Here is a 25,249-nt window from a genome sequence, read left to right as displayed (position 1 = left end):
CTCTCCTGTCTTTTTTTTTCAGCTGGCAGAACTCCTTTTAGTATTTCTTATAGGGCCAAGGTTATGGCCCCCAGACCGAGGTGAACCGCACAGCTACATGCTCCCTAGCCACTGGGTGCCTACATTCACAAGCATCAGCATGACATCCCGAATCTTGTTGACAGATTCCTTCAGGACTTCTTTGTCTGTGAAAACTTTAATTTCCCCCTAAATTTTGAAGGATGATTTGGCTGGGTACAGAATTCTTGGCTGGAAATCTTTTTCTTTCAGGATATTGAATATATCATACCACTGCCTTCTTGCCTCCAGGGTGCTAGTTGAGTTGTCTGAACTCATTCTTATTTGATTTTCTTTGTATGTAGTAGATTGTTTTTCTCTTGCCACTTTCAGGATTTTCTGTTTCTCTTCAACATTTGACAGACTGATTAGTATGTGCCTTGGGGAAGGCCTATTTGGATTTGTTCTGTTTGGAGTTTGTTGAGCTTCTTTGACTTGTATATTTATGTCCTTTGTGAGGGTTGGGAAGTTTTCACCTATTATATCCTCAACTACTCTTCCTAGCCTCTCTTCTCCTTCTGGGACACCAATGATTCTTATATTTGAGCACTTTGTTTTGCCTATCATTTTCCTGAGTTCCCATTCATTTTTTTCCATGTTTTTTGCCATTTGCTGTTTTGAGTCTTTGAAGTCAATTATCCTGTCCTCACTTATTCTTTCTTCTGTCTCTTCAAATCTGGTGTTATGTGCCTCTAGTATGTTTTTTATTTGGTCAACGGAGTCTTTAATCTCTGTGATATCCACTGTTTTTCTATTTATTCTTTCAAATTCCCCTTAATGCTCTTCTACTGTCTTCTTGATCTCCTTTATGTCATTTCCTATCCCACTTATCTTATTAAGGAGAGTTGTGGGAACATCTTTGATTAGTTGTTCCAATGTCTGTGTCTCTTCTGGTGTTTTAATTTGGTCATTAGGCAGGGCTATGACCTGTCTGCATTTTTATATTCTTAGTGATCTTCTGCTGTCTTTGTGGCGTTTAGATATATTGATTGATTTACTTTTGGAGTTGATTTATTTCAGTAGTTTAAGGCCTTGTGTTTGCGGGACGATTGTACAGCAGGGAGCAGGGCACAGGGTGGGCACTCAGTGCAGTGAATTGTTTCAGGGTAGATATAGGCGCAGGTTTGGGATGTCACGCTAATGCTTGTGAACATAGGCACCCATTGGCCAGGGAGGATGTAGTTGTGCGGTTCACCTCGGTCTGGGGGGGGGGGGGGCGTAACCCTGGTATGCACTGGTCTAAGGCACGGGGCCCTTTGTGCACATGCATAGAGCTGTGGCAGCAAGTTGGCATTATGCCTTTGTGAATTGGGGGTGTGACCCAGCTGCATAGATCAGCACTTTCTCAGAGCTGAATGACGTGATTGTGGGTCTGTGTGCATGCATGGGGCTGGATGTACCATAAACTGATGTGCAAAGCTCAGGTTGGGTGGAGTGAGGCTGTGCGACACTATAGGTGGGGGGGCGGGGGTAGCCTGGGTATGAAGGTTAGTGCCCACAGCCTTTAGCCCTGGCAACAGCCTTCAGAGAACTGGGAGGGGAGGTAGTTCTTGGGAGGGTACAGGAGAGGTGGGTTGGGCTGCACTTGGATGGGGGTTGTGGGGCAGGTATGTGCACTGCGGGCTCGTGGGGTGGGGTTGCCTGGAGCGTGGGGAATGGGAGCGGGTGACGGGTTCAGGTGCGTGGGGTATGGGGTGAGTTGCCAGTCATAGGTGCGCTGGTGAGGGTAGTGTGCCCAAGGAACACGGCCTGGCTTACTTCCTAGTCCTGGGCTCCTGTCCGTGTACTCCCATGGGCTCTGCACCTTTGCCCCAGGCTCCAGCCCTCTGCCTCTCAATTCCTTGTCCTCTGCATCCAGGGCTGCCCCATGTGGTACAGAAGGCTCTCCCAGGTCAGCTACATTCCCGAATCGCCACCTCAGTCACCCTCCTGTCCCTTCTCTAACTTTTTTGTGGAGCAGGGCTAATATGTAGCTACTCTATTTGGCCATCTCAGCACTTTTTTTTTTTTTTAAGTGACCCACTGATCTCAAAACTGCCAGAGAAGAGTGGTTGTTCCATTCGTACTGATGGAATTTCAAAGTTTTTGCCCATTTATGATTTTAGAGAACAAGGTTTTACAATGCTATATCCTTGATGTTAATTCACAAAAGCAGTTTTAATAGTAAATATCTGTACAATGAATATCGTCATACAGTGTCATTTTTAATGGCTATGTATTGTACTGCCTGACTTTACTGGTAAGGGATTGAAGAAGAGGGAATTGGCAAGGATGATTCCTAGGTTTCTCACTTCTGATTGGGTAGATGGTGGTGCCATTTACTGGGATGGACAATATTGGGAGAAAACTAAGTTTGGCAAGCAAAGATTAGTGGCTTGGTTTTATGCATATTGATTTTGAGGAATACAAAATATCCAGGTGGAGATACCACCTAGACAGATGATAGATGGGTGTGGACCTCAGAGGAGAGATCAGAGTTGGTACCTCTTGGTTTCTTTGCTCTACCCACACTTTTCATTCTGCAATCATATTATGCTCTCTACTGTCACAGTCCCTTTATTTGCTTTTTCCTGTGTATGGAATTCATTTCCCTGCTTTTCCTGGTAATTCCTTCTTACTTTTTCTTATCTTAAATTAAATGTTATTTGCTCCTAGAAGTCATGTCCAATCCCTAGAGCACATCATGTCCTTATATTTCATATTTTCATAGCAACATGAACTTTCATAATATTTCTCAAAATTGTAACTTCCTCTATCCATATATAATTATTACTTTCTCTCGCCCTCTGAAATGAGAACAAGGATGTCTCTTTTTGCTTGCTATTGTATACCCTATAGTTTAATGCCTAACATGGTAGATACTCAGAATATATTGAAAGAATAGTTTATATTAATGTGAATAAAAACACTAATAACTATTTACTCATGATGCAGACAGAGCTATATCTCTAATTGAAGGCATCAGTTAGTACATTCTGGAGGAAAGCCTCTAAGATTCCCCCAGTTAGTCCTACCTTCTGTTTGTGGCTTGCTTCTGCCAACCGAATGTGGTAATAGGCCATAGGATGTCAATTTCGTGATAACATTTCATAAGATTGTAGGTCCCGTTTGCTAGCAGACTCTGTTTTTTCTTTCCTTTGCTGACTTTATTGAAGTAAGCTTTCATAAGAAGAGTCCTATGTGGCAAGTAACTGAGGGTTTCCTTTTGCCAGTAGCCAGCAAGAAACCTAGGTCTGACACCTTCAAAGAACCGAACCCTGCTAATAATTGGATGAGTTGGAAAGTAGATCCTTCCCTAGTTGAACCTCAGATGAGACCCCTTTCTTAGCCAGCACCTTGTGAGAGACCCTAAGGCAGAGAGTCAGTTAAACTGTTTCCAGATTCCCGATCCACAGAAACTGACATTTTTGGTAGATAGCATAGCATTTTCAGATAAATATGTTAAGAAATTATTTTCTTGGAAAAATTAAGACAACTATACTATGTATTGTTCACCTAATTACTTAAAAATCATCGTTTATAATTTTATCTAGTTTTGGCTAAGATAGTAGTCATTTTCCTACTCTGTGCATACCAAGTGAAATCTATGAGTGTGGAAGTCCTCATTAACTATAAAGTGCTGGGCAGATGTACATTTACCAAGTCAGGCAGTTACTTTATAATTCCTGTTCCTAAGAAGTTGTTTAGTTTCCTTTGTGTACTTTGCCTGCAATTAGAGTAAGGAAATCTCCTGTTAATGCTTTAGTTAGAGCCTCCTCTTCCAAATAGGCAGACTTCATTTGTAGGCAGGGCAATCGGAGAGATATTTACAAACTTCTCCTATAATTGCGCTTTAAGGAATAATGGAGTTCTATGGTAGACTGAATTATGTACCCCAGAAAAAAACATTCTTAAAATAGTCCCTGTTCCTACGGGTGTGAAACAATTATGTTCGAACCTTTTGAAGATGTTATTTTTAGTTAAGGTGAGGGCCAACTGAATTAGTTTGGGTCCTAATCCTGTTACTAGAGGCTTTATGAAGAAAAAGCCACATGGAGGAAAGGAAGCTGGAAGTCAATAGAACCTGAAGGAGAAAGAGAAGACATCTCCATGTGCTTTACCATGTGAAAGGAAAGGCAAGGACCCAAGGATCCCTGGCAGCCAGCCCTAGAACACCAGTCTTCAGGGAGAAAATATTGCTTTACTGATGCCTTGATTTTGTAGTTCTCGTGGCCCTCAAAACCATGAGCCAATACTGTCTCATTATATGGTATTGTTTTTAGCAGATGGGGAACTAATAGAAGTTCTCTGTAAAATCAGCCAAGCATTAGTATGACGAGGAACAACTTGAATGAAGGTTTGGAATGGAAAATAAGTGGTGTGTCTTTGGAGAATTTTACTGGACTTCTGTTGAGGACTTAGTGCCTGAGTCTGGTGGGAACAAGAGTAACTGGGTAAGATCTGGGATTTATTCTGTAGCATCTTTGAAGACACAAGTATCATAAATTAATGTGTTAAATTAATTTGTTTACATCCCTTGCTAGAACATGGGCCCCATGCAAGCAGAAAGGGTGTCTGACTTGTCCACTGTGGCACTTGTAACACTTACTGCTATGCCCATTGGTATTTGTAAATGTTTGTTGAATGAATAAAGTAATGAATGTGATGGGTTGGAGGGTGAGGTTGGAACAGAAGGCAGTTTCAGTAGCTTAAGATGAGGTGCCAAGTGTCTGAATTCTGTGGTAGTGGAAATGGAGAGTAAGGGTGACAATAAGAAGTAGGGATGAAGGGAAGGGAGGAATCATGGAGGACTGAGGTTTTGTGATTGAGTAACATGGTGATCACTGTACCATTAGTGAAAATAGGAAAGGTAAGAGAAGTTAATTTATTACTATAAATTCAAATTTTGAATCAAGATTCCCCTTAGGAGTTATTCATAGTTTTGAAACTGGAAGTCCTCATAGCTTCTCCCACATACTCCCTAAGGGCTCTCTGAAGGCTGTGTTCTTTCTTCTTCTTCCAGCCACGTTCAGGACTCCTATTTTCTTACTTCCCACTCTCATCCTATTTTAGTAGCCCAGAGAGAATTATAAGGACTAAAAATACACGTTTCTTCTCCCATTCTAACACTACTACCTCTGCCTTTACTGTTTTTTAATCTGTGGTAGCCACAGTAGAAATGAAAGATTATGGTCATATAGGGCACTAGTGCTTTTTATTTCAAGATTATTTCCTCTTTTTCTGAATGCTTCCTTGTCTTCATAATTCTAAGAGAAATGATTCAAAACTGTCTTTTTCACTTCTTTAGCTATTTATGAACTGAAATTTGCATCTAATAGCAGTCTCCTTTCTGAAAGGGCTTGTAGTTTACAACCATCTCAGTTTATATCAGCAACTTTCTATGTCCATTATCTCCTCTGAACAACTATTCTTAGCCAACATTTAAAGCGGAAACTCAAAAAGATTGTTAAATATAGATTTAGAGTAATCTGGTTACATCTGCTAACAGGAAATTATTTATCTTGAATAACTGGAATGCTTTCCTCTAGCCTTCCGCCTTGATGCTATGAGAAGCCAAACCAAATTTAACATTGAAGTGCACTCCCGAACAGACTGTGTTTGTTAATGTTCTTATGGGTGGGCAGCATTATGCATAATCTCGAGTATAGGTTTGTTTACTGAAGTCTTACTTTCTTTCTTTCTTTTTTTTTTTTTTAACATGGGCAGGCACCGGGAATCAAACCCAGGTCTTCTGGCATGGCAGGCAAGCATTCTTGCCTGCTGAGCCACCGTGGCCCATCCTGAAGTCTTACTTTTGTCATTAGCTAATAAAATGGCCATTTTAAATTACTGCATGATCTAATGTCTATCAGTTTTTGCAAAGTTACCATCCCTTTTGTTAAGAAATTTATGAAATTCTTTAAATGTTGTATTGTTCTTTGCCTTTAGCAAAAATAAAATAGGGTGGGCCACGGTGGCTGAGCAGGCAGAGAGTTCTCGCCTGTCATGCCAGAGACCCCGGTTTGATTCCCGGTGCCTGGCCATGCAAATAAATAAATAAATAAATAAAATAAAATAGCAATTAGCAATAAAAAGCATCAATTCTAAATGTTATACAATTGAGTTGAAATTATGTTTCAGTTGGGTTACAGATTCAGCTGCTTTAACAAAGCCCTACAGGAGTCTAAACAAGATATAATTTTATTTCTCATTTGAAAGTCTGGTTGATTTCTCACATAATGCTGTTATGTCTGCTCCTTGTATTCTGTGGTTCTCATATTCCTAAAATATTAGCCTCTTTTGTTTGGTCCAAGATGGCTTGCCAACCATGTTTAAGTGCCATACAGCAAGGCAGGACAAAGATTAGAATAAGAAAATATCTTCCACTTAAAGAGCACAATCCAGATGTTGGATGTGCTACTTCTATTCACATCCTATTGGCCAGAACTTAATCACATGGCCATACTCAGTCACAGAAGAGGCAGGGAAATATGCCTCACTAAAACTTGGGGTTCTGTTTCTTATGGAAATGTGGGAAGTATGGATATGGCATGCCAAAAGTTGTGACTCTTCAGTCTCAAATAAATGCTCATTGGACTAAGTTGGCTGACTGCTTATTTACTGTGGACAAAAAAAGAAAGCAAAACTATGCATCCTTGGTAAAATGCTGAAATTATGTTGTGAAAAGCCAAGTCTAAAAGTGAAATATTTAATAATTATTTTATGTATCTTATGGGTCTTGGCAATGAAGTGCTCCTTATAATTTACAAGTCCATTGTTTGACTTTTAAGTCGGCCTTTGAATTCATTTAAAGTCAAACTTTGTATGAAAAAAAGGGGACAGCCTACCTATATGGAAATTTCTGGCTTGTTTTGAAATTTTATGGCAGAATCAGCGTTACTGAGAGGCTAGCTGCTTTTAATAGCCAAGCTTTCAGTTAGAGGACAGTGTGGTGGGTTTCAACACTTCCTAAACAGTGCTTCCCTACTGAACCATATAACGTGCTTGACTTTGTGTGTAAGGATGACTCTGTTGTTGGGCATCATTAGTGTCCACCTTAACTAGAGCAGTTCTGGAGGGGGCAGAATTCTCCGGTCCCCTCCTAGTGCTCTGCTGAGGCACTGTCAGCCCTGCCCAGGAAGGGGAAGAAGAGTACAGCCTGAGAACAAATGAAGTGCAGGAAGGGTGGACTATATCATAGTCCCAGGCTGGGTCCAAGTGGAGGAAGATGATCAAAAAGGTCAGGAGTCCCAGCTCAATAGGGAAAAGAAGTCATGTGATACTTCTCTGTTCTGATCCATTTGGGAGCATCAGAACCTCAGCAGCTGGTGAGGGAGTGCAGGGCTTGGCCATTTCCTGTGTTAAAGCCACCCTGGCTTAGGATGTTTTGATATCGGACCAGGATTAGGTCTGTCCTTGGTGTACCACATACTTGGGTTTCTTTGAGGCGTCATCTGAGTCTCGTCCAGCTACATTTTATTTCATCAAGGTATCTACTAACAAATAGATGTCATAGCTTCTTTTTGAATCTAGTGGCTTGAATTTTGCATCACTGAAGGCACCTCCCTTCAGGCTAAGCAATAAAACTGAAACCATTGTCTTGAAAGCCACTCTCAGATATTTCCTGGGAAAGTAGGAAGTGAGATATTGTTCATAACCATTTATAACTGACCTGTTTATCTGATCAACTGGTTGTCATATTGGGAGTTAGAGAAGTTTAAATTAATAGCATTTATATTTCAGGTTGAGACCATTTGGCAAATGTGCCAGTAACAATATGGCCTGAAAGACCAGGCACCATTCTTTTTTTTTTTTTTGGTGGATGGTCCGTAAGCGAACCTGGGTCTCCTGCATGGAAGGCGAGCATTCTACCACTGAACCACCCATGTACCCTGTTTTGAGGGTTTTGAGTTAAGGAGAATGGGGTTTTACATTGCATGAAGAAGAGAATGTGGTAACTGTGCACAGAAAAGTAGAAGTGGCATGCAATTTTTTTCTGGTGAAATATATTCTCCAAGGGAGCTCCTGCTCTGACTCCTTTTAGACTTACAATGTCTGCATTGGTGGCAGTGTACATTATTATAATTGTGCAAGTCACTGTGGTCAATGTATTAATTTTTTTTCTTCTAAGGACTTATAATTCTTTTTTCACTGTATTATCAGTACAATTAAATGTATATATTATAACGAATTGTGAATTTGGGGTAAAACTTTTATGGTAGTGGATATGGACATAGGCAGGCCTTTGAAAAGCTTAGTGTATCTTTGGGGAGACCCATGTATATTTTATAAAACCTTAACACATTTGAAGCTGGTCATAGTTCTCTGAATATTTTCTGTCCATGAAGTATTTAAATTTTTTTCCAGGTCTCTTTAAAAAAATATTTTTATTAAGAAATCTTCACACACATACAATCCATACATGGCATACAATCAATAGCTCACAATATCATCACATAGATGTGCATTCATCACATGATCATTTTTAGAACATTTGCCTCACTCCAGAAAAAGAAATAAAAAGAAAAAAGAAGAAGCTCATACATCCCATACTCTTCCTCTCATTGGCCAATAGTATTTCAATCTACCCATTTTTTTACCCTTTATTCCCCCCATTTATTTATTTATTTATTTATCCTTATTTTTTTACTTATCTGTCCACACCCTGGATAAAAGGAACACCAGATACGAGGTTTTCACAATCACACAGTCACACTGTAAAAGCTATATAGTCATACAGTCATCTTCAAGAATCAAGGCTACTGGCACACGGTTCAACAATTTCAGGTACTTCCCTCCAGCCACTCTAATACACCATAAGCTGAAAAGAGATATCTATATATTGCATAAGAATAACCTCTGGGATAAACCTCTCAACTCTGATTGAAATCTCTCAGTCACTGAAACTTTATTTTTTCTCATTTCTCTCTTCCCCCTTTTGGTCAAAAAGGCCGTCTCAATCCCATGTTGCTCAGTCCTGGCTCGTCCCAGGAGTCCTGATCCACATTGCCAGGGAGACTTACACCCCTGGGAGTCATGTCCCACATAGTGGGGACACCTGCTGAGTTGGCTTAGAGAGAGAGGCCACATCTGAGCAACAAAAGAGGTTCTCTGGGGGTGACTCTTAGGCATAATTATCAGTAGGCTTAGCTTCTCATTTGCAGGAATAAGTTTCATAGGGGCAAACCCCAAGATTGAGGGCTCATCCTATTTAATTGGTTGTCCCCACTGCTTATGAGAATATCAGGAATTCCCCAGATGGGGAAGTTGAATATTTCCTTCTTTCTCCCTAGTTCCCCAAGGGGATTTTGCAAATACTTTTTTATTTTCTGCCCACATTACTCTGGGATATGTCGTGGCATCACACTAACTTGTACAAACCAACAATATCTCATGCCCTATTCAAGATTTCATGTAATTATGGTGTTCAAATAAACTGATTATAAAAATTAAATTAGATAATGTGCTCCCAAAATATAAATTTTGCACCATATAAACATCTCTTCCTTGGGTCTCACACAGAAGTTGAAGTTATAAAAATGGACCATATCATCCTTTACCCTGTATTCTGATTTACCTTAGTCCTATCCACATCAGCTTCTTTCATATCTCTAGTTGAAGTCTGATCACTTTTTCAACTTTTTTAACAGTTGCTGTATGGGGTAATGCTAACTTTCAGAGCTTCAGTGCTCTGAGAGTCTCAGGTTGAGTCACCTACATACCCGAAGTTTCAGGGAACGACCAGTTTATACTCAAATAGCTCAGTATCTCAGAATATAGAAATAACAGTCACAACACCTGAATATATGTGACTGCTGTAACAGCTTACAATCTAGGATCCTTTACAATAGGCCTCATCCTGATTACCCATGCTCTTGATTTCAATTCTCCAAATTTGTTCATTATAGTTAGTCCATATAAGTGAGGCATGATAATATTTGTCTTTTTGTTGCAGACATTTCATTCAACATACTGTGCTTAAGGTTCATTCACCTCGTTTCATGACTCACAACTTTATTTGTTCTTGCAACAGCTCAGTATCCATTGTATGTATGCACCACCCTTCACCCTTCCATTCCTCAGTCTTTGTACCCTTATGCCACCTCCATTTATTGCAAACACACTGCTGCCATAAACACTAGTGTGTAAATGTCCATTCGTGCCCCCCACTCTGAATTCCTCCAGGTATATACTTAGCACCGGGGTTTCAGGATCATACGGCAACCCCACCCTAGCCTCCTGTGGAACCACCACAGTGCCCTCCAGTGGGACCGAACCAGAAAGGAACAACTTTATGTCATAAACTTCAAAAAGTGTTGCCTAAGGAAAGGAACAGAAGTTTCGGTATAGCTCTTTTTCTGCACACCTACCTTGCAGAAACAATATTGAGATAATTTTTATTAATGTCTTCCAGTTTTTAGACAAACAGTCTGAGGGAGTGAGTAGATGCCCTGAAAACACTTAGGGAAAATCTTTCAAGTATAGCAGCCCCTACTGATCTCTGTGGGGCCTTGACAGAGGCAGGAGGGGCCTCCATGGCTTCTCACCATCCAGGTCCCTGTGTGGAGCTGATGAATGAGCCAAAACCTAAAGTAATGGGAATTGCCCACACCTGGGTGAAATGGGCACCGGTGCAAGATGTTTAACTGAATCGCAAAAGGAAATCAGAGACTCTTCCAAGACCCAGTGTAGATCTCCCCTCACATACAACCCCCACCCCCAGTATGCCTTCAGGCTAAAGGTAAGTAGATTGAAAGGAACACAAGCCATTAAACTAGCTCCAAGTGGGTCAGACAGAATGGTCCCAAATAAAGTGAAGATGCTGTGCCAGCACAAATGGGAAGTCTGGGTGACAGAGCTGTCTATTTAAACTGAGAAGAATTACATGGAATGGCTTAGTAAGTAAATAAAGACATTAGAGAAAGTAGAAGGAAAAGGGAAAGATGAAGATAAAGAACATGATCTAAAAATACAGAAGTTTAAGAGGAAAAACAACATTTAAATTAATGAAATTGTACCGCTTCCAAACAAACAAATAGACAACAACAAAAACAGATTCCCTGGAAGTTTTTTTAAGGTATAAAGTAACTTTATGAAACTATCACCCTATAAAACTAAGGCCCACAAAAGAGTAGTAACACAACAGAATGAAACACACAGGGAAATTTCAGCGCTAAAGAAACTAATTGAGACTCCAAAGAGAACTATTAGAGATCTATTAAATAATTTAGAAAAGCTAGGAACAGGAAGGAAATGGTTGAAAATGGAAGTAGTAGCATGGAGGAAATGCCTGCAATAATTAGTGAATGCAGAGAAAAGGAACCAAGAGAGGAAAGTAAACAGAAGGCAGTAAATATAGAGGACAGAGACCACCCAACATGGAGAGCAAATGAAAGAGGGAAAGTATTTAGTTACATAATAAAATGTCCCTAAAATTCACAACTGAAACCCTGGGTAAAAGAAGTCATGGCACATTCTATGCCAGAAGAAATTGATACAGAACAATACACATTGAGACATATTCTGGTTAAGTTATTTACAACCAAGGATAAGAAAATAATTCATTGGTTATTCAGGGAGAAAAAGTAAGTCACTCATCAGGTGGAAGATTTGGCTTGCCTCAGACTTCTCTCCAATATTCAAAGCCAGAAAGCAATGAAGCAACATCTAGAAACTTCTGAGGACAAGAAAGTTTGAGTGAAATTATTCAATTATAATGTTTCAAACTTGAGAAAACACAGGGAATGTAGTTCTTAGAATACAACATGTGATAGATATAAAACTTATGAGCTCTTTTTGACAAAAAAAACCTCTTCCATTCAAATCCAACCAAAGAAATGAATGAAGATGAATAATTTAGGAGTAAAGATGTTTGGGGTAAAAGACCCTGAAACAAGCTTGGATCCATTAAAAATAGAAGACTAAATAACTAAGAGTATAATGATTGTAGAACACAATGTGAAAGTTATAACTTGCCAAAGTAAAATAAACAATGAAAAGTGGGATGGGGAAAAGGATAGGTCAGATAAATTGTTTAGTATAATCGCCTCATCTATCACAGCAGGGAATCAATCCATGCTTTCCAAAATTAAACCACATAGCTAAAAGAAATGTTTTCAACACTTTGATGATTTTTATAATCTCTTTCTAAACTTGAGAGTCAGAGAGGCAAGTCAGAAGCTGTGTGCCAGATTTGTCTCCAGCTGTGTCTTGATTTTGTAAGGTCAGTTCAGTGTTTTCAAATATTTTTCAATCTGAATGTTTGCAGATAGGGGCACTCTTGCTAGTTTTATTTCACACACTTAGGGGCCTACTGGCCCTATATTTGGAAGACTCTTAAGGAATGAATTCTTTTTCCGAAGTTCAGTAATTCCCAGGATAAGATGACATAATTATCGAATAGCTATATCCCTTTCATCTGTTTTGTAAGACGTATTTATTCTTTGGCATAACAAAAGGTACTTTCCCATACATTATAATGACAGAAATATGTCTCCTGCTAAACGTAGGCTTTGCTCTCTCCACATCTCCTGCTCTTTTTTCTTAACTTTGCTGCTACCTGGCCTTGGCTCCAGTTCAAACATGAGTGATACATACAGAATGACCTTCACGAAAGGTCCCGTTAACTGTGTAGCTCCTACATGGTCCAGGGAAGCTTCTCCTCCTGCAGTATCTTGCTCTATTTAAAGTCATAGGGGTTTAGGTGCTGTCACCTTCTGGATATCTCTTTGGCAAAATTTTAACTTGCAGTCCTTTAAATAGAGCACAAATTTGTACTGAAATGGAGCCAGAAGAAACAGCTGATTGGCTGTGAAGGCCCCATAGGGAGATTCTGACCCTGTCCTTAAAGGCTGAGCTGGTCATGTTAAAAGCAGCTGTGGGGGCCACCCCAGGAATTAAACGGATAGCTTTAGGAGGGACAGCTAATGGAACGCCAGCAGGAGATCAAAGATGAGGCGTGGCAGAAGGAAGCACAGAATTTTATGTTAGCATTTGTACATGCAGGTGGTATATTAGTTCTTCAGCCATCTACTGAAAATGGACACCACCTCGAAAAGCAAAATTAGTCTTCTATTTAAATTAAATCCTGTTATAACCAGGATTTAATTTGTTGAAGTCAATCAGGTGGTATTGCCAAGTACTCGTGGGAAAGAATGCACGCTGGCTTGTAATGGGAATGAGGAGGGAGGGGCCGGTATGAGCCATTTGAAAGTAAGGACTAAAGTCTGATTACAGATCGAATATGGGAAAGAAGAAGGAGTCAAACTTGATCACTTGAATGATAGGTAATATCATTAGCCATGGGCAAGTTGAGGGGTCTACACACACAAGGTGTTCTTGTTTGCACACTTAACTGCTTTGGTGGGTCAGTGTTTCCTATAGTGAAACTGTTTTCTTTTGTCTTAGCAGTGTTAACATTGATCATCCTCTTGTGACCACCTCTTAGGAAGCACTGCAACAAATTATCCTAGGTGGGCTAAGTGATCCTAGATGGGATATAGAAATATAAGATTTCTATAATAAAAAATAGTGAATTTGTGTAGAACACAAATTTATTGATTAATTTCCACATTTAGTATTGAGAAAGGTAAAATGCTTGCTATTGAAATATTTCAAGCCTCTAGAGGCAATGATACATATATATAAAATTTTACAAATGCAATTTTATTGCGATATATTCACATACCATATAATACATCCAAAGTATACAGTCAGTGGCTCGTATACATCATACAATTGTGCATTCATCATCACAGTCAATTTTAGAACATTTTCATTACTCCCTGTTCTAGTTTGCTAGCTGCTGGAATGCAATATACCAGAATCAGAATAGCTTTTAAAATGAGGAATATAATAAGTTGCTAGTTTACAGTTCTAAGGTTGAGAAAATGTCCCAATTAGAACAAGTCTATAGAAATGTCCAACCTAAGGCATCCAGGGAAAGATACCTTGGTTCAAGAAGGCCGATGAAGTTCAGGGTTTCTCTCTCATCCAAGAAGGCACATGGCAAACACAGTCAGAGTTTCTCTCTCCTCTGGAAAGGCACATGGTGAATATGGCATCATCTGCTAGCTTCTTCTCCTGGCTTCCTGGTTCATGAAGCTCCCCGGGAGTCATGTTCCTTCATCTCCAAAGGTCACTGGCTGGTGGATTCTCTGCTTCTTGTGACTATGTCATTCTGCTCTGCTCTCTCTGAATCTCTTTCTCCAAAATGTTTCCTCTTTTATAGGACTCCTGTAAACCAATCAAGACCCACCCAAATGTGTGGAGACATGTAATCAGCTAATCCAGTTTAACAACCACTCTTGACTAAATCACATCATCCAGGGAGATGATCTGATTACAGTTTCAAACATACAGTATTGAATAGGGATTATTCTACCTTTATGAAATGGGATTTTGATTAAAACATGGCTTTTCTAGGGGGCATGCATTCTTTTAAACCAGCACACTCCCCCAAAAAGAAATACAAATAAAAGAAAACCAAAACATCCTGTGCTCCTTCCCTCACTATTATTATTATTATTTTAACAGTTTTATTCACATACCATACAGTCCATCCTAAGTGTACAATCAATGGCTCTTGGATAACAATGCATAACATTGTTATGCATTCATCACTACAGCTAATATAAGAATATTCCCGGACACCGCCGAGGAAGATGGCGGCTTAGTAAGACGCGCGGGTCTTAGTTCCTCCTCCAGAAAAGCAACTGAAGAAACAGAAACAATACGGAACAGCTCCCGGAGCCACGACAGAAACCAAAAAGACAGCGTACCCCATTCTGGGGCGGCTGAACGGGCAGGGAGAATTCGCTGCGGTGAGATACCCGAGGGGCACGCGTTTTCCTGGCCAGGGCGGCTGGCGACTGGGGTCCCCTCCACGCACGTGGCTCCCCGGTCTGACTGGGAACGTTGGATAGCGGGGCCCTCCCGCCACGCTTGGCGTCTTGGGCCAGCTGGGCAATTTGAACCCGCACTCCCCCAAGCCGCGGCGGCCAGCGACCCCCCACCACGCGCAGTTTCCCGGGCCGACTGCGAGATTCAGATTGGCAAGTTAAAGGAGCCACGGCATCTTGTACTGGTGGGCCCCGCAGACAGACGAGCGCCATAAGTGCCACCTACTGGGCAGGAAAAGAAAAACAGCCCAGAGATTTCACAGAAAAACCTTTCAACCAGCCGGGTCCCACACCCAGGGAAATCTGATCAAATGCCCAGACACCAGCAAAAAATAATGGATGACGCTTGGAAAATTAAAGATATGGCCCAGTCAAAGGAACAAACCAATAGTTCAAATGAGATACAGGAGCTGAGACAACTAATGCTGAATATACAAACAGAAATGGAAAAACTCTTCAAAAACCAAATCAATAAATTGAGGGAGGACATGAAGAAGACATGGGCTGAACAAAAAGAAGAAATAGAAAGTCTGAAAAAACAAATCACAGAACTTATGGGAGTGAAGGACAAAGAAGAAAAAATGGAAAAAACAATGGATACCTACAATGGTAGATCTAAAGAGACAGAAGCTACAATTAGTGAACTGGAGGATGGAACATCTGAATCCCAAAAAGAAACAGAAACTATAGGGAAAAGAATGGAAAAACTTGAGCAGGGGATCAGGGAACTGAATGACAATATGAAGCGCACAAATATACGTGTTGTGGGTGTCCCAGAAGGAGAAGAGAAGGGAAAAGGAGGAGAAAAACTAATGGAAGAAATTATCACTGAAAATTTCCCAACTCTTATGAAAGACCTAAATTTACAGATCCAAGAAGTGCAGCGCACCCCAAAGAGAATAGACCCTAATAGGCGTTCTCCAAGACACTTACTAGTTAGAATGTCAGAGGTCAAAGAGAAAGAGAGGATCTTGAAAGCAGCAAGAGAAAAACAATCCGTCACATACAAGGGAAACCCAATAAGACTATGTGTAGATTTCTCAGCAGAAACCATGGAAGCTAGAAGACAGTGGGATGATACATTTAAATTACTAAAAGAGAAAAACTTCCAACCAAGACTTCTATATCCAGCAAAATTGTCCTTCAAAAATGAAGGAGAAATTAAAACATTTATAGACAAAAAGTCACTGAGAGAATTTGTGACCAAGAGACCAGCTCTGCAAGAAATACTAAAGGGAGCACTAGAGTCAGATACGAAAAGACAGAAGAGAGAGGTATGGAGTAAAGTGTAGAAATAAGGAAAATCAGATATGATATATATAATACAAAAGCCAAAATGGTAGAGGAAAATATTATCCAAAGAGTAATAACACTAAAAGTTAATGGACTGAATTTCCCAATCAAAAGACATAGAATGGCAGAATGGATTACGACCCAGCAATACCACTGCTAGGTATCTACTCAAAGGACTTAAGGGCAAAGACACAGATGGACATTTGCACACCAGTGTTTATAGCAGCATTATCTACAATTGCAAAGAGATGGAAACAGCCAAAGTGTCCATCAACAGACGAGTGGCTAAACAAACTGTGGCGTATACCTACGATGGAATATTATGCAGCTTTAAGACAGACTAAACTTATGAAGCATGTAATAACATGGATGGACCTAGAGAACATTATGCTGAGTGAGTCTAGCCAAAAACTAAAGGACAAATACTGTATGGTCCCACTGATGTGAACCGACATTCGAGAATCAGCTTGGAATATATCATTGGTAAGAGTTAGAAACAGGGTAAGATAATGGGTAATTGGAGCTGAAGGGATACAGACTGTGCAACAGGACTAGATACAAAAACTCAAAAATGGACAGCACAATAATACCTAAGTGTAATGTAACTATGTTGGAACACTGAATGAAGCTGCACCTGAAATATGGTTTTTTGTTTGTTTGTTTGTTTGTTTGTATCTTCTGTTTTTGTTTTTTCTTTTTCCTTTTTTTATATATATATATTTTTTTATTAGTATTATTATTTTAATTCTCTTCTCTATATTAACATTCTATATCTTTTTCTGCTGTTTTGCTAGTTCTTTTCCTAAATCAATGCAAATGTACTAAGAAATGATGATCATACATCTATGTGATGATACTAAGAATTACTGAGTGCATGTGTAGAATGGAATGATTTCTAAATGCTGTGTTAATTTCTTTTCTTTTTTTTGATTAATTAAAAAAATTTTAAAAAAATTGGATAAAAAAATAAAAGCACATAGTAGATTCAGGAAAAAAAATAAATAAATAATAGAGGAAAAAATGTTAAAATAAAGTCAGTTTGAAATACTAGTGATCAATGAAAGGGAGGGATAAGGAATATGGTATGTAAAAATTTTTTTCTTTTTCTGTTTTTGTTTTATTTTTCTGTTGTCTTTTTATTTCTTTTTCTGAATTGATGCAAATGTTCTCAGAAATGATCACGATGATGAATATGCAACTATGTGATGATATTGTGAATTACTGATTATATATGTAGAACGGAATGAGCATAAAAAAAAAAAAAAGAATATTCCCATTTCTTCTGAAGAAAAAAATGATATATTTTTAACCAATTGGATACAGAGGACAACTCTCAATAGAAATGGCTACCCCCATTCTGAATGCCATTCTATGATGTCTTATGAGTTTATATCTGAGGAAAGTAATGAGCATGGAAAAGACTAACTAAATTTGTTTATACCAAATGTTCAATTTGTTAGAATTATAAATTGGAAAATTTTTTTTTCTCAAACCTGTGACTCCAACTTGCAAATCAGTTTATTAATAAATCTTGTCAATTTCTGAAAAAATTAAGAAAAATTGCTTTCATTTTTTAAACCAATGTTGCATTAATTTATAAGCTTGACAAATTAAGTGCCCTTTAAATACAACTAGTTTAATTGAGTTTCCTTAAACATTTTAAACTATACTTAACAAATTTAATATTATAGTATTATGTAATTTAAGATGCATCATTTTATGTGTTAGCAAAAACAGGAAAAACACTGCCAATGCTGCCTTATAAGGGTCAATCATAAGACACACCCTGATTTCAGATATGTTAAAATGAAAAAATTTGCATCATGGAACTGATCAAGTATTTCAAATGTCTGACAGGGCATTTTGCTTGTTAGGTTTGAAACAAACAAAATCTTCCTAAGCGTTTAAGTGACTCTTGTAAATGTAAATGCCTTTAAATTAATATATAGATTTCTAAATGTAGCATTTTAAGTATCAAGATACTGTTCATAAATGTAATAAAATTTTGATTCTAAATTATGATGTTAAAAATTACAAAAATTCAATAAATTACAGGGCTAATGTGTCAGTTTCTGTAACTATCAGATTCTCTTAAACATTTCAAACATTGTAAATTGCAAGCACATGAATATTTTCTTGATATTTATAAAAAATTATTCCTAAACTCAACACAAAAAAATCAATACATTGGTTTCATTTCTTCCCATCCTTAGTCTTTTTTCTATGCCTTCTTAGTGTTGTACAATCACTTATCCAAAGAGCAGATTTATCATCTCAGGTGGGCTTGGGGTTACTGTTTCAGTGTTCAAATCCGCCATTGGATTATGAATTAGATCAGTGGTTCTCAAACTTGTTGGTGTCAGGACCTGTTATTCTTAAAAATTATTGAGGGCCCCAAAGAGCTTTTGATTATGTAGGTTATAGTGATTGCTATTTACTGTAATAGAAATTAAATCTGAGAAAATTAAAAAATATTTATTAATTCATTTAGAAATAACAATAATAAACCCAGTACATGTTTATATAAATAATGAATTTTTGAGGAAAAGCTACGTATTTTTTCCAAAGCAACAAAATTAGTAAAAAAAATTTTTTAAAAATTGGTGAGGAATGGCATTGCTTTACATTTTTGCAAATTGTTTTAAAGCGTTCTTTAACTAAGGGCAGCTAGATTCTCATATCTGGTTCTGCATTTAATCGGTTGTGATATCATACATCATGTAACCTCTGGAAAACTCCACTGTAACGAGTGAGAGAATGAGAGTGAAAAAGGCCAGTAATTTCTTAGAATTACCATGAAAAAAGTTTTCACCTAAGGGACCCTGGGAGGGTCTTGAATCCCCAAGACCATACTTTGAGAATTATGGAGTTAGATAATAAGTTAGATACCGGGCCAGGACCCGGGTAATTGTACAGACACCACAGGTTAACATGCTGAGCTCTCTCTTCCTGCTGATTTCTGTCTACTGTCCACTCAGTGGAGCAAGTTCATGCCTTTCATCATGTGTTCCCTTTGCACCTCTTAGGTTTCATCTGTACTCAACTTTTTTTCAAATTTTCATCATCTGATTTAGAAATATGTCTTTTTACTGCATGACTAGAACTCATTGAACTCTTAGTTTTTCTACTATACTTTATCTTTGCTGTCTGGTTGGACTGTGAGTTATTTTTGTATTCTTTCCTGATCCTTGTTCATAAGTCCATAGTCAATTTGTTGATAAGACCCTGAATCCTGTTCTCATGCATGTAATAGCGAAGCTTCCAGGCATTGCTTCATTGTCTGAATTCAGCAGAAGCTGGATGACCATCTGTTAAGAGAAGTGTAGAAGTAAATACTTCATTAGACAGGAAATTGGACTAGACCAATGATCACTAAGTTCTTATTTTAATTTTAAGATTCTATTCTGCCTTTGCTTCCTTCTTACAATCCTGAAAAAGTACAGGCTACTCTGAGGACCACTGGAGGGGCAGGCACTGCTGGTTGCTTTCCCATTATTTGGCTACTCCTTTTCCCTTAAAAACAGAGGGAACAGTTAGTATTTCCTACAAATGATCCAGTGCATAGTTGATGAATTCAGCCAATCACATTTTACCCATTAATTTCCAAATTTAGCACTGAGAAAGGTAAGTTGATTACCACTAAAAGAGACCCAGTTGTGTTCAGATCATTAATGTGTCCAGTTAAAAAGACATAATTTCCTGGATATCTTGCAATTAGGAGTGGCCTTATGACCCAGTTCTGGTGTAAAAATCCACAATATGGGGTTTCTAGGAAAGCAGTTATTTTCCTTATGAAAAAAAGCATACTTAAAGAATATCTGTATATCTATATCTGTATTATCCATATCTATATCTATCTATATATTACTTCTTCCCACCTGGAACATAGATGTAATACCTAGAGAGGGGTAGCACTCTTATGACCATGAAGATGCAAACCACATGCTTAAGACTGATAACCAGGAACCTAAAGGAGCCTGAAATCTTGATGATTTCTTCAAACAAATGCACCAGGCCTGGTCTGCCTCCTTCTGAAATTTTTATTACATGAGGGAAAAAGCACCTCTTTAAGACAGTATAATTGAATTTATGTTACATGCAGGCTAATGCAAATCTAATTAGAATGACTGGAAAATATGGTTGAATTCAATCTAAACCTAATTGTCTAATACATTTGTTATTAGCCAGCTGTGAGAGCCAGTGGCATTCTTATCTTTACTATGTTATCTCACCCTGGGATATTCTTTTTTATTTTTTAATATTTTTATTGAGAAATATCCACACACACATATAGAGTCCAATCATATTATACAATCAATGGCTCACAACATCATCACATAGTTGTGTATTCTTCACCATGATCATTTTTAGAACATTTGCATCACTCCAGAAAAAGAAGAAAAATAACTCATACATCCCATACCCCTTACCCTCCCTCTCACTGACTGTGCTGGTTTGAAAGGAAGTATGCCCCCTAAGAAAAGCCCTGTTTTGATATAAATCCCATTTCTTAAAGGTAGAATAATCCCTATTCAATACTGTATATTTGAAACTGTAATGAGATCATCTCCCTGGTTGATGTGATTTAGTTAAGAATGGTTGTTAAACTGGATTAGGGGATGACATGTCTCCACCCATTTGAGTGGGTCTTGATTAGTTTCTGAAGTCCTATAAAAGACGAAACATTCTGGAGAATGAGAGATTCAGAGAGAGTAGAGAATGCTGCAGCACCACGAAGCAGAAAGTCCACCAGCCAGTGACCTTTGGAGATGAAGAAGGAAAACGCCTCCCGGGGAGCTTCATGGAACAGGAAGCCAGGAGAAGACGCTAGCAGATGACGTTGTGTTCGCCATGTGCCCTTCCAGCCGAGAGAGAAGCCCTGATTGTGTTCGCCATGTGCTGTCTCATTTGAGAGAGAGACCCTGAACTTCATCGGCCTTCTTGAACCAAGGTAACTTTCCCTGGATGCCTTTGATTGGACATTTCTATAGACTTGTTTTAATTGGGACATTTTCTCGGCCTTAGATCTGTAAACTTGCAACTCATTAAATTCTCCCTTTTAAAAGCCATTCCATTTCTGGTATATTGCATTCCAGCAGCTGGCAAACTAGAACACTGACCCACAGTATTTCCTTCTACCCAATTTTTACCCTTTATCTCCCCCTATTATTTATTTATTTTTTATCCTTATTTTCTTTAACTCATCTGTCCATACCCTGGATAAAAGGAGCATCAGACACAAGGTTTTCACAATCACACAGTCACATTGTAAAAGCTATGAAGTTATACAGTCTTCTTCAAGAATCAAGGCTACTGGAACACAGCTCAATATTTTCAGGTACTTCCCTCCAGCCACTCCAACACACCATAAACTAAAAAGGGATATCTATATAATATGTAAGAATAACCTCCAAGATAACCTTTTGACTCTGAAATCTCTCAACCACTGAAACTTTATTTTTCCTCATTTCTCTCTTCCCCCTTTTGGTCAAGTTGGCTTTCTCATTTCCATGATGCTGGATCCTGGCTCCCAGGAGTCAGGTCCCATGTTGCCAGGGAGATTTCCACCCCTGGGAGTCATGTCCCATGCAGGGGGGAGGGGAGTGAGTACATGTGCCAAGTTGACTTAAAGAGGATACATCTGAGCAACAAAACAGGTTCTCTGGGGGTGACTCTTAGGACTAATTATCAGTAGGCTTAGCTACTCCTTTGTAGGAAAAGGTTTCATAGGGAAGAGCCCCAAGATTGAGGACTCAGCCTACTGAATTTGTTGTCCCCACTGCTTGTGAGAATATCAGGAATTCCCCAGATGGGGAAGTTGAATATTTCTTCCTTTCTCCCCAATCCCTCAAGGGTACTTTGCAAAAACTTTTTTATTCTTTGCCCAAATTACTCTGGGATATATTGAGGCATCACACAACCTGTACAAGCCAAGATCTCATGCTCTATTCAAGAGTCCATGTAATTATAGTGTTCAAATAAACTGACCATATATGTTAAATTAGATAATGTGCTACCCAAAATATAAAGTTTGCACCAAATAAACATCTCTCCCTTTGGTCTCACACAGAGGTTGAAGTTTGAATATATGGGCCATAACACCCTGGAATATTCTTGATGAAGTTAATACCATGTGTGCCAGTTTGAAACTATTATGTACTCCAGAAAAGACATGTCTAAATCTTGATCCATATTTGTGCAGTCAGCTGTTTCTTTTAATCCTGATTCAATATGGTAGGGTAGAAAACTTTGATTAGATTATCCGCATGGAGCTGTGGCACACCCAGTTGTGACCTTTTGATCAGATGGAGATGTGAATCTACCCATTCAAAGTGGGTCTTGATTAGTTTATGGAACTCCTTTAAAAGTGGATACCTGAGATTCAGATGCTTGGAGAACAGTTGCTTCAGAATTGACAGAGATACGGATGTTTGGAGATGCTTGGAGAGCTGACAGAGAGCAGATGCCTAGATAAGGGTAGAGCCCAGCAAATGTCGCCATGTGCCTTCCCATGAGATGCTGTTGTGTCCCAGAGGAACTAACAGCTTTTCTTTCTTCTTCTTCTTCTTTTTTTCAACATAGAACAATAAACATCTTTATTACATGAGCTAGGATGGGAGGGAGGAATTATTTGCCTTTTTCAGGCCTTGATTTTCCTCAGATAAAACTCCAGTTCCTTCCTTTGAGCACATAGCCATCTGCTCGGTCACACTGGCCTGGCCTCAAAGCAACGCAGGCAAGAAACTTGCCCTGCTGGAATTGCTCCACAAGAAGACTGCTGATCTTGGCATTCTTTTTTGCTTTCATCATATTTCTTTTGAATTTTCTTTGATTGTTTTTTGCTTAAAATTCTTTCTCCTCAGGAGTCAGCTTGGCCCCCTTCTCGTGGCCCAGGGGCAGAGCATAATGGGGCTCGTACCACTGCCAGGACAGTGTGCTGTCAACGAGCACAAGACAGTTCACACCAGAGTCTAGGTGCAGACCAGCTCATTATTGGATGCATTGTAGACAACATTGATGATCCTTTTTTTGTGCGTACAACACTCAGACTCCCAAGAGAAGTTCCCCACATCCAGCCTCAGGGCACGCACTTCTTGTTGCCTCCTCACACCCGAACTGGATATGTGCGACGGGGGCCAATCTTTGTGTTGGCTGCTGGACGTCCTAGCTCATATTTCTGCTTCTTGTGGTAGAGCTTTCTTGCCCCCGGTCTTGCCGTACTTGTGCCAGTTGTCTCGGGATATGCCCATCACACAGCACTGGCTAGAAAGAGGACTAACAGCTTTTTTTTAGATTAATTTTTTAAAAACTATAACAACAAGCACAAACATTCTTAACAGATGACCACTCCGTTCTACATATATAATCAGTAATTCACAATATCATCACATATATTCATTATCATGATCGTTTCTTAGAACATTTGCATCAATTCAGAAAAAGAAATAAAAAGACAACAGAAAAAAATTCATACATAACATACTTCTTACTCCCTCCCTTTTATTGATCACTAGCATTTCAATCTACTAAATTTATTTCAATATTATTCCCCCATTATTTATTTATTTTTAATCCATATGTTTTACTCATCTGTCCATAAGTAGATAAAAGAAGCATCAGACACAAGGTTTTCAAAATCACACAGTCACATTGCAAAAGCTATATCATTATACAATCATCTTCAAGAAATTTGGCTACTGGAACACAGCTCTACATTTCCAGGCAGTTCCCTCCTGCCTCTCTGTTATGCCTTAACTAAAAGGGTGATGTCTATTTAATGCATAAGAATAACCTCCAGGATAACCTCTTGACTCTGTTTGGAATCTCTCAGCCATTGACACTTTATCTTGTGTCATTTTTCTCTTCCCCCTTTCAGTCAAGAAGGTTTTCTCAATCCCTTGGTGCTGAGTCCCAGCTCATTCTAGGATTTCTGTCCCATGTTGCCAGGAAGGTTCACACCCCTGGGAGTTATGTCCCATGTAGAGGGGTAGGGCAGTGAATTTGCTTGTGTGTTGACTGAGAGAGAGAGGCCACATCTGAGCAACAAAAGAGATTCTCTTTGGGGTGACTCTTAGGCCTAATTTTAAGTAGGCTTAGCCTATCCTTTGCGGGGTTAAGTTTCATATGAACAAACCCCAAGATTGAGGGCTCAGCATATTGCTTTGGTTGTCCCCACTGTTAGTGAGAATATCAAGAATTCTCCACTTGGGGAAGTTGAATTTTCCCCCTTTCTCACCATTCCCCCAAGGGGACTTAGCAAATACTTTTTAATTCACTGTTCAAATCCTTCTGGGGTTTATTGAGGCATCACTCTGGACAAACCTACAAAATCTCATGCCCGGTTCAAGGTTCTGTGTACTCATGGTGTTCAATTAAGCTGTCCACATAAGTTATATTCGGAAATGCACTAGTTGAAATATAAATTTTGTACCAAATAAACATTTTTTTGCTTTGGACTAACAGCTTTTTAAATGAAGACATGGGTAGAGATGGACAGATATATTGCCTTGTGCCTTCCCATCCAACAGAGGTGTTCTAGATGGCATTGACCTTTCTTGAGTGAAGGCAGTTTCTTTTTGGTAACTTAATTTGGAATTTTCATGGCCTTAGAACTGTAAAATTGCAACTTAATAAATTCCTTTTATAAATGCTGTTCCATTTCTGATAAATTGCATTCTGGCAGCATTACCAAACTAGTACACCATGGTAGAATGCAGAATGGCTTTGGAATTAGTCAGAAGAATCCTGGCTCTGTATCTCTAGCTGTGTGGTTTTGAACCAGTTGCTTAATTCCTTTGAACCTTAGTTTTCTCAGCCATGGAAATGAAACTAACATTTAATATCTCTTGGAAGGGGCACTATCAAGATGGCAGAGTGAGGGGCTTCAGGGCTTCTTCCCCCAACAGAAGCTTTGAGCAACGATCAAGAACTTGTGGAAACATCATTGTCAAAACCCCAGAAAACAGTTAAAGGACTACAGTAACAGGGTGAACACAAAATCAAGAAAAAGGCTACTTCAA

General features: G+C 39.0%; 1 long non-coding RNA gene and 1 pseudogene across 1 annotated transcript in view; one reads left to right on the top strand and one right to left on the bottom strand.

The window, feature by feature from the left end:
* LOC143688875 (uncharacterized) overlaps positions 1 to 25,249 on the top strand; it is a 183,561-nt gene that overhangs the window by 13,660 nt on the left and 144,652 nt on the right. The window lies entirely within an intron of this gene.
* On the bottom strand, positions 22,870 to 23,479 carry LOC143686391 (small ribosomal subunit protein eS8 pseudogene; annotated as a pseudogene).

The sequence above is a fragment of the Tamandua tetradactyla genome, chromosome 6 (assembly GCF_023851605.1).
Source record: "Tamandua tetradactyla isolate mTamTet1 chromosome 6, mTamTet1.pri, whole genome shotgun sequence".
Taxonomy (NCBI): Eukaryota; Metazoa; Chordata; class Mammalia; order Pilosa; family Myrmecophagidae; genus Tamandua; species Tamandua tetradactyla.
Note: the sequence above shows the minus strand (reverse complement) of the source record. Positions and strands in the feature narration are given on the sequence as shown.